The sequence below is a fragment of the Hydra vulgaris genome, chromosome 12 (genome assembly GCF_038396675.1).
Source record: "Hydra vulgaris chromosome 12, alternate assembly HydraT2T_AEP".
NCBI classification, from domain to species: Eukaryota; Metazoa; Cnidaria; class Hydrozoa; order Anthoathecata; family Hydridae; genus Hydra; species Hydra vulgaris.
Genome location: NC_088931.1, coordinates 7,246,454 through 7,258,463, shown reverse-complemented (window position 1 = coordinate 7,258,463; position 12,010 = coordinate 7,246,454).

Genomic DNA, 12,010 nt, shown 5'->3' with positions numbered 1-12,010 from the left:
TGGAAATTAACACAGTTAGATGGTTTGTGAAACAAAACATATTTTGTTTTGAGGATGTTTAAGGAAAGTTTATCAGCTTTGAACCACTCATTTAAGTTTTGCAACTCGTGATTAACTATAGAAAATATTGTTTTTATATTTGAGTGAGTAAAGAAAATATTCGTATCATCAACAAAAAGAGTAAAGTTTAGAATGTTTAAAGTTAAATAGATATCGTTCACATAGAGTAAAAATAGTAAAGGTCCAAGAATTGAACCTTAAGGTACACCAATACTAATTGTTTGTAACCGTGTACATGCTGAGTTGTACGACACTCCTTGTTTCGTGTTATTTAAGTAACATCTGAACCATTTTAGATTGTTTTTTGTTACTCCATATATCTCTTTCTTATATCTATATATATATATATATATCTCCATATATCTCTATCTCCATATATCTCTATCCATATATATCTATCTTTTGTTACTCCATATATCTCTAGCTTGTATAGGAGGATCTCATGGTCAACTGTATCGAATGCTTTGGTAAAATCAATAAACAAGGCTAGAGTATTTCATTATTTTCAAAATCATTCAAAATTTTATTGACTAATTCAATTATTGCATGATATGTTGAATGGTTCTTGCGAAAACCAAACTGTTTGCTATAGAGAATATTATTTATTTCAAGATTATATTACCTATTATACATAATACGTTCGAGGAGTTTTGAAAAGCAAGAAAGTATTGATATAGGCCTATAGTTGGATGCAAAAGAGTCGTCGCCATTCTTATAAATAGGGACTACTCTTGCTATTTGATCAGGAAAAACACCAATTTTTAAGGATAAATTGAATATTGTTAAAAGAGGCGATTTAAAATTATCAAATACTGATTTCAAAACAATTGCATTGATTTCGTTGACGCCTTGACTTTTGTTGGTTTTTAGTAAATTTAAGGCTGTTTGAAGTTCATCCGAGGATATTTCAAACTCATTCATAACTGAGTGTGTTTTTTTAAAAAAAAGACAAACGTTTTGCTTCCCGGAATTATTTTTTCGGCAAAATTTTTACCAACGTTTATAAAGAATTCATTAAACATATCAGCAATTTTGTCTCTGTCAAAAACATCTGTGTTCATTTTTGTTTGTAAACGGAGAAATAATGTTTATGTTTATTTTTTTTTCTATTATTATACCCCATTTTTTTCTACCATTTTCTATTGAATTTTTGAGCAGATTGGAGAAATAGTTTTTTTAATTTTTCAAAAGAGTTTTTGTATTTTTTATGTTTAAAGTTTAATTTTTTTTTAAATTATCGTAGAGCTTGTGCTTCTTTTTTGATGATTTTTTAAGCCTTTTTGTCATCTAAGGGTTAAGCAGGTTTTTAGAATGAATTGTTTTCTTGGTCTTTGGAAAAGCTTTTTCATATTGTTTAAAAAATAAGCGTATAAAAAGATCACAAGCGTTATTCGCGTTGTTGCACTCGGCTACGAGTTCATAATTGGTTTCGTGTATCAAATTGCGAACTTTTTTTTATAGAATTGTTGTTTATTTGTCTGATGTAGGTGGTAAAATAATTATTAACTTCAATGGTTAAGCGATTAGTTATCAGAAAATTTGGAAAATGGTCACTTACATCGGATTTTATGATACCACTTTCGATTTTACAAATTATGTAGTTATTAGTTATAATATTGTCAATGATTGAAGAAGTTAAAGGAGTTACACGCGTCGGTTTGTTTATAAGCGGTATAACACTGTGCTGAAGAAGTGTATTTACAAAGCGCCTGACTTTGGAACCGCAATTTGTGTTTGAAAGGTTTATGTTAAAGTCACCCGTTAAGTAAATGTTTTTACTTGTGTCAGGTAATATGCGCTCCAGATGTTTTTGAAATAGTTCGAAATTGCCATTGGGTGATCTGTATAGAGCAGTAATGAAAGTATTTTTAGCTTTTTGATTGATTATTTCAATAGTTAACGACTCGCAATCTGCATTATTTATGCTAAGGTTTTCTATCTTTTTGAAAATAAATGAATCTATAACAAAAATACACAGTGTGTGCTTGCTCAAATAATGTTGCAATAGTTGATACTGTGAATAAACAAATAATACATATTTTTTAAGAATGATTTTTCCAATTAAGATTTCCTTAAAAAATCATTCCCAGCATTTTCTTTGAATGGTCTTTTTCTACATCAATGTTGTTGATCATAAGCTGGGGAATTAATTCCTAGGGAAATAAAAATGGCGGCAGGTCGCTTGATTTCGGCTAGAATGATGAAATTTACAAACTAAATAACTTATGTTTATTGTTTACCCTCAGTATTTTAAATAGTGCAGTGTTTGAATTTTATTTCCTTATTTAACTGTTTCACAACAAACTCGTTATAGTGGTTCTCCCTTTTTTTTAATGTCACAGTGGCGGATCCAGCATTTTTTAACCTTTGAGATAGCTAACTTCCAGACATGGAGCTAACTCCAAACATTTTTATGTTTATACTTATATCAAATAATGAGGGTTTGCAAAAAATTGCTGTGATTGGAGGCTGGGAACAAAAAAGCCCCAAAATTCTTGCTACTGCCCCAGACGTGAGAGCAACAAGTTGATGAAATATTTTGTGTATTATTCTCAACTAGACTTATATTCATCGATAATTTTTAAGTTTCATTGTATTATCTCTCAGCGTTCAAAAGTTATGACCATATAAAGTTCAAACCCCCCTCAATTTGAGGGGGTTGTAATTTTTATATGGTCATAATTTTTGAAAGCTGAGAGATAATACTATATATATATATATATATATATATATATATATATATATATATATATATATATATATATATATATATATATATATATATATATATATATATATATATATATATATATATATATATATATATATATATATATATATATATATATATATATATATATATCTTTGTTTATTTATTTTTTATTTTTATTTTTTGTTATTCACCTCCTCAAGGCCAAGAAGGCCACTACAGATGAGGAGGCTACTTAATAGTGGTTATAACTCTCTCTCAACTCTATAACTCCGAAACACGAACCTCGACGAACAAGGCCGCTGCGCGGAGAAACAAGTTGAGCGCGGTACTACTAGGGACGTGGTGGGGATCGAACTCGGAACCTCACGCTTATGAAGCGAGCGCTTTACCACAACACCACTACCGCATACATATATATATATGTGTGTGTGTGTGTGTGTGTGTGTGTGTGTGTGTGTGTGTGTGTGTGTGTGTGTGTGTGTGTGTGTGTGCAGGGGCCTGGGAAGCTTTTATAAGCTGGGGGGGGGCACACTGAAAAGGGCGCATTCCTTTGGTGTACCCCAAAAATAAATGTTGTTTTATATGTTTCTTTAGAGTTATACATATTAAAATTACATATTATTATTTTGTATTTGTTGAATAGAGAATATATGGGTCTATCTAATATGTACTATATGTACTATAGTATAGGATCTAATATTTTTTAATTTTTTTTTTATTTTAGGTGCCCCAAGAAGTCCTAACGGTCTTGTCACAGAGCACCGCGGAAGTGCATTTAACCAGGAAGTTCACGCCTCCTTCCTTACCGTGACGCGAAAATTTGTCCAGAGCTCGTATCGAACCTGGATCTCCTGCTTATAAAGCAAGCGCTCTAACCACTGCGCCACAGCCGCACTATAGTAGAATCTAATATGTACTATAGTAGATATTAGATTCTATATAAAATAAGAATACAAAAGGCTGATAATAACTAGAAATAATTTATAATAGTATAAAATAGTTTAGGTTGTAGGTACATAAAACTGTATACACATGTAGTAATATAGTTCAAGTTCAAAATAAAGACACTAAAATCCGAATAAATTTGTTCTATAAGGATGGTCCCTACAGAATTCTGTTATCACCTTTTCTGGATCAAGTTGGTTTGCACAGTTTGAATAGATGTGTAACATTACCAAATTATTCAGCCTCTGCTATTTCATCGTCGTTCTCAGAAAAGTTTTGAGTCTTCTCATTCTTGAAAATGATCGTTCACTAACAGCATTTGTTGCTGGAGTAACTAGAATCAGCTTGAGCAGTTTGACAACTTCAGAAATAGAAGATAATTGAGAAGAGGAAAACTGTGTGAGATGTGAGACAACATCACTGACATATCTTGGAATTTCATCAAACATTGTTCTGTATAGCCCAAGTTGCATATCTAGTAAGTCCGTGTCAATATCTGAGTATGTCTTCTTTATCCATGTTATGGTATCTGTGACATCTTCAGAAAGCAAAAGTTTCTCCAGCTTTTCAAGTTGTTTCTGTCCTGCTTGATCAAAACGATATTTGATAGTGTCAACAGAAGAATCAATTACATTGTAGTATGTGGCACAATAGTACTGAATGGCTGTCTCAACATAATGATATGTGGTACTACAACCCTCCTCATACCGTGCTGGCATCTTCCTTTTTCTCGGAAGCTTGGGTTCCTCGAGGTCCGGGAAATCATTAGCATGTTTCTGAATTTTTTGCCACCACAAATTGAACCACTCCTCATTTCGCATATCCATGAGTGTTTTGACAGTCAACATTGCAATGTCCCTTCCTTAAGAAGCAGACATACGTTTCTGTTGAAGGGTTTTAGATAAGTTATCAGTAATCATAAAAATACGTAATCATAAAAACGTATCAGTAATCATAAAAAAATAAATCATATAAATAATATTTAATATTTTGATTATATAAATAGATATATACATAATCTATCAAAATATATTTTTTTAATATAGCTTGGCCTTTGGCTACCATCACATAGTCTAAATGCTAGGCATGATAGCATATAGTAGTTACCTTTTTTTTTAATATAACATTTAAAAAATGAAACTTAGTCAATATATAATATAATAAATACTTCTATTATATAATTATAATGTATATAAAGAATCTTAATTTATAAATAATGATTTCCATCATTAAGAAATTTCTTATTTTTATCCAATTTTGGAAGGACTCTGATAAAAAAATAGAACAACATAATCTTTTGAAATATAAATTACTTCCTGGCATATTAACATGTACCAATTTTGGAATATATCGTTATAGTTATGTTGCCAAAACAAGAGACCGAATGGAATGGAAATTAACCTCGTCCAATATATTAATTATAATCTCTAAAATAATGATGTAGAGCGTTTCAAAAACTTACGTTTAAAAACTTCTCGTTTTAGTTCAAATTTGAAACAGCGCAATTTTTAAATAGATTATTTCCGTATGCAAAAATAAACGTATTTCGAATCGAATAATTTTTACTTTTGTGTGCATGTGTGGTTTTTTCAGATAATCGGCTTTTTGGCGCTATGAAAACGATGTTGCTTGTCGGTAAATATCTTATTAATCAATTGTTAAAAAATTTAAACAACTAAAAAAGGCGCCATCATTTTTTTCTCGGCGGGCTCTGGCCCACTCGAGCCCCCCGGTTCCGAGGCCGATGGTGTGTGTATGTATATATTTATATGTATATAAGTTTTATCTTGTTATATATACCTTATTATATCACTTATATTTATCTTATTTTATAACTTATATTTATACTAAAGCAGTATAGTTATATTATAAATCTTATTTATATTTAAAACTTATATACTTATATTTATACCAATACTATATACTCTATTATCTTAAGATTATTTATACTTATCATTTAAACATAAAGATTATTTATACAGTATCATAATACTTGTATAGTATTTATAATATATCTATCATATTATATATTATTATCTGATTCTTATAAGTAACTATATTTTAGACTACAAATATTTAATACATTATCTTTGTTAGAATTTATGAACTTTAAAAGTGTTACATTCTTTACTTTTAAAATGTTGTTACATTCTTACTTTTCATCAAAGTACTCACACACAGTAATGCATAGTGTTCACTAGTATATAAAATATAATATAAAGACTAAAATTTGAAACCAAAAATACAACAAAACTAATAAAATAAAAATATAAAATTCATAAATAAAAATATAAAATTCAGAAAATAGAAACAAAAATATAAAACTCTTAAATTAAGAATAAAAATATAAAACTCATAAAATAAAAATAAAAACCTAATAAAAAAGACAAATATAAGTTTAGTTCTAGTTTTAGTTTAGTTTCCCTTATGAATAATAAACCCAATATCATTGCTATATCTGAAACTCGCTTAAATCACAACCAAACACTTAGAACTGATATCACTTTAAATGGCTATGTCTTTGAACGTACTGATTCTCATTCTAATAAAAGAGGAACTATTATATATATAAAATCTAAATTAAATTATAACTTGAGATCAGGCTTCAAAATTAAGAAAAAAAAAGAACTAGAATCAACCTTTATTGAAATTTTACTGCCATCAGAAAAAAATATTATTGTAGGTTGCATTTATTGCCACCTATGCATGAACACTAGTGAGTTCAATATCACTTATAAACAAACCCTACTCGACAAGTTCTCACTAGAGAATAAAAATATAGTTCTTTTAGGAGACTTCAACATTAATCTTTTAAAATATGACTCATGTAATGATGTTTCTAACTTTCTAGATCTTATGTGCTCTTTCTCTCTCTTCCCATTAATTACTCAACCAACCAGAATTACTCCAAAATCAAAGATACTCATAGATAATATATTCGTAAACTTTCACACCCCAAATACTAAATCAGGCAACTTAGCAGTATACCTCGCTGACCATCTTATTCAGTTCATATCCTTTCCATGCAAGAACTTAAAACAGTCTCATCCCAAACTATATTGTAGATGTTTTAAAAGTTTTGATGAAAAAAGTTTTCTTAAAGACCTTAAAGAAACTGATTGGCTTTCAATAATCCAACAACTCTAACTTCTAAGTTTTTGGATGCACTTAAATGTCTAAGTTTTTGGATGCACTTCAAAATGTCTACCAAAAAAGCTAACAAATCTTTATCAATGCCATGCATTACTAATGGAATAGTTACGTCAATAGAAATTAAAAATAAGTTGCACAAGAAGTTTATAAAATGTAAAAATGAGAATTTAAAGCTACAATACTTTCAAAAATTCAAATATTATAGAAATCAAATTAGTAAACTACTGCGATACTAAAAAAAAACATATTATTCAACCTACTTTAATGAAAATCTAAATAACCCTAAAAACACCTGGAAAGGAATAAGGAGTATTATTTATATTAAATCAAAAAACAACAATAATATAGATAGTTTAAACATCAATAGTAAAACTGTAACTAACAAAATAATAATTGCAAGCACATTTAATGATTATTTTTCTTTAATTGCAGATAATCTTGCTAAACAAATTATACCTCCTAGATTTCACTTCAGCCACTATCTAAAAAACCAAAATCCTGATACTTTTTTTATATCTCCAGTTACTTCTCAAGAAGTAAATGAATATATCTCTCTCTCTTGAATCCAAAAAAAAGCACCAGATCCAATAGCATTCCTTAAAAAATATTGACCTTAGCATCTCAAGAATTGAGCTTTCCTTTGAGTATTATAATAAATAAATCTTTTCAATCAGGGATATTCCCTGACTTATTTAAAGTTGCAGAAGTTGTTCCAATTTTTAAAAGCGACTGTTAACAAGATCCTTGTAACTATTGGCCTATATCCTTACTCTCAAATGTAAATAAACTAATTGAAAAGCTTATGTATAACAAGCTACTTAGTTTTTTAAATCTATCAGATAGCTTATATAGTCTGCAATTTGGATTCCGAAAGAAACACTCTACTAACGAAGCACTCATAGATATAACTGAAACCATACGTGAGGCTTTGGATCAAAAACAATTTGCTGGCAGAGTGTTTGTTGATCTGCAAAAAGCTTTTGATACTGTCAACCATGAAATTCTATTATCAAAGCTGTATCATTATGGTGTAAGGGGAATTGTCTGAACTGGATTAAGTCATATCTAAACTATCGTCCACAAAGTGTTACTATTGATAATATCTCATCTACTACTAAGTTTACGTCTATAGGTGTTCCTCAGGGTTCAACTCTGGGTCCCCTTCTTTTCCTTATCTACATAAATGATTTAAACACTTGTATTAAATACTCAAAAGTGTACCATTTTGCTGATGACACTAACCTTCTGATTGTAGATAAGTCTTTAAAAAAGCTAAATAAGTACCTAAATTATGACCTGGCATCACTGGTTCAATGGTTGCGATCAAACAAAATATCTTTGAATGTCAAAAAAACTGAATTAGTTCTATTAAAACCTCGAGGCAAAAAAATTACCAAAAAACTTAATTTTAGAATTAGTGGTCAAAAACTAAATATTGTAGATAAAATAAAATATCTTGTCATATTATTAGATGAAAATCTTTTGTTCATTCAACAAATTAAATCCATATCAAACAAACTAAGTCGAGCGAATGGAATGCTTACCAAAATAAGGCATTTTGTGAATTACAAAACCCTTGTGAATATTTGGCATGCTATTTTTAACTCCCATCTACGCTATGGTTGTCAGATATGGGGACAAAGTTCATCCATTTATTAAAAAAACCTTATAAATCTCCAGAATAAATCTTTAAGAATAATTCACTTTCAACCTAACAGTTTTAGTTCTGACATACTATATAATCTTTCTAAAATTTTAAAGCTTGACGAACTTATCTACTTATCAAACTGTGTTCTTGTATGGGACATTGTCCACAATAATACGCCCAGCTGCTTCACTAGCTACTTTAAATTCACAAATAATATTCATAGTTATAAACTTAGGTCTGTATCTTATTGTAGTCTCTCTATGCCTTTAAAACAAACACATAAGTATGGCATAAAGTCAATCAAGTATCAATCAATTCACTGTTGGAACTCTCTTCCTGTTGAAACTAAAAAAATATTCTCCAAAATGACAAATAGAAATGCCTTCATAACCCATGTAAAAAGTTTATCCTCAATAAAAATAATCAATGAACTATCAGTTATGCAATCACCCCCAAGCTATTCTCTATAACTAAATTTTTAATATATTAAAGTATAAAACTCATAAATAAAAATAAAAAATAACAATAACATTATAAAACCAAAAAATAAAAATAAAAATATAAAATTCATAAAATAAAAATATAAAACTATAAAAAAAGGCATATATATAATATATATATAAGGCAAGTATATAAATATTCATTTAGTCACAACCATATACCCTCATTTTCATCATCCTGTAAAGTTTATATGGCTCTAAAATTTTTGGCATTGTTACTAAAGCATGTAAAATGGAATAAATAAACAATAAACTATTTTCTATGCAATCGGCCCGCTTAATTCTTTATAACAATTTTTTTTTTCAATTCTTTTTATCATACTTTAATGCCTATTCAATATTTCTATTTCCTTATAAAATACTATGCTTAAAAAATTCTGGTACATAACAAAACTCTCCTAGGACTTCTTCTTCTTTGACTTTTCTTTCCAAGTCGTTAAACTTCACTCCATTTTCTTTCCTTCATTTTACCTGTTATTTTTTTTGTTATTGATATTATTATGATTTTTATATTTTTTATTTTGCATTATTATTAATGATTATCACTATTATATATATAGATAAATATATAGTAAAATATATATCTATATATAGTAAAATATATATACAGATTATACTTTTTTATATTACTGTACCTAATATTATTATTACTATTTAATACTATTACTGTTATTATTATTACTTTTTATTATTATCATTATTATTATTATGCTATAATTTATACCATCATAGGTCTTTTTTACACGTCATCAGTTTATAACTGTTTGTAAATGTCCCGCACGATTGTATATTTATACAGTTATTATTAAAGTGAAAATATATTGATTTGATTTGATTTGATTTTGAAGCTTACGTGGTAAAGTATTAGTGTTAGATGGTTTTTAAAATAAAAAATACTTTTTATTTTAAAAACCACCAAACACTAATACTTTAAGAAAGTTAAAAGAAAGTTTATTAGCTTTGAGCCACTCCTTTAAGTGTTGCAGCTCGTGATTAACTCTAGGAAGTATTGTTTTTATATTGGATTGAGTAAAGTAAATATTTGTATTATAAGCAAAAAAAAAAAAAAAATTAAGAATGATTGAAGTTAAGTAAATATCATTTACATAGAGTAAAAACAGTACCCAGTAAACACGCTTTAGTTGGTCCAACTGACGGGCCAGTATTGGCTATATAGTTGGCTAACTGTTGGCATTCTGTGCCAACCATTAACCGACTGTATACCGTGTGTTTTTGAATCGTAAAAGTTTCCCGTAAGTTTTATAATTATATTTTATGTAAATGTTTAGTCGCTTTATTATTATATTTTTTACCTTTAAATTAAACTTTTAAACTCAAACTTTCCTTCACCTTTTAATATAACCGTTTTGCTGATAAGTACAAATATTTTACTTTTATTCATTAGTTACACATTCAGATATAAATTTTGATATTTGTTTAGGGTTCCCATATCTCCAGATTTACCCGGAGATCTCCGGATTTTGAGGCAAAAAAGAAGTCTCCAGAGGATTTCAGAAAAAAAAGGTAAATCTCCTCTTTTTGAAAATTTCTATCAAAAAAACCCTTTCAAGTTCCTAAATTTCGAGTATATATAGAACTTTTCGAGAATATATAGAAAAATTATTAAATGCAACATTTTTTATAAAATTAAATTATTAAATGCAAAAAATTTTAGCATAAAAAGGCGAACTAAAATAAAACCATAGTCTATAGAAATATACCCTGGTCTGGAAGCTATTGTTTTATTCTTTTGTTTTCCGAGTTTTTTTAAAAAAGTCACGTGATCAATGTAGTTGCAAAACAAATATTTTAATGGCCAACGCTTTAAGTTACTCTCAGCAAAATACTCTAGAAATCTTAGTTGATTTTTTAAATAGCGATGATTTTGAAGAAGAAATTGAAATAGAAATTGAAGACACAGGTTCAGAGGTAAAAATCATATAATAAAAATAAATTTAAATCTTGTTTTTTTACAGTTTTAAACTAATCAAGTGTGTTAAAATTACATATGTTAAATTACTTTCTTATGTAATGAGTATTATGTTACTTTTCTTTAGATTTCTGACCAATTAAATCAGCTTTGTCTTCAATGTTCAAAGTCATATAAAACTAAAGGAGGTCTCAAAAGACACATACGATCAAAACATATGACCAATGAAGATGAAATTTCTTGTATCAGTATTGAAGATATTGATTCATTAATTGCACATGCCAAAAAAAAGATATTAAATACATCCTATCATCTTAATGATTTAACGGAACCTATTAAAAAAATTTAATTTTGTTGTAACTGATCAGAAACTAAAAAGTATTTTAAAAAACTTTGTAAGTCTGGTGATGTAGAAAGATATTTTTCTAAAATATATGCAGACTTTGTTCTTAATGCAGAATCCTACTTTTCTGGATTGCAAAAGCCTTATTGCATTCTTTTTGCAACCAAATATGTGGATAAACTAATATCACATTCAAAAAAAGTAAAAGAATACTTTAAAAACTATCAATCTCTTATCTTGTTACTAGAAAGTATTGTTAAAAGAAAAGTTAGTTGATGTGCAAAACAGAGGAGGATTATCAGCTGTTAACCATAACATGCAGTATTTATTTATTAAAGTCGAGGAATGTTTTCGAATAAAAACTGGTTTTTATAGCATTAAAAAAATTGACATTCCGAAAATTACAAATGAATTATTAAGGAGTGAAGAAATATTATGCTGTTATAATAGTCATTGTGATGCTTCAGGAATAGTTATGGAGAAAGAATTAAAGGCGCTACTGCAGTTTCTCCCCCCCCCTTTTTTTTATTGCTGATTATGAAAGAGAATTTTATGCTGATTAAGAATCATATAAAAACATAGGTCTGAAAATCAACAAAAAGTGCTCTAATTCGCTGTTAAAGTTTAAAAAATTACACTAAAAAAAGCTAATATTCGCCATTTTTTAAAACGTTTTACATCAAAGTTTACATTTTGAAATCAATCGGTTAGAAAATCT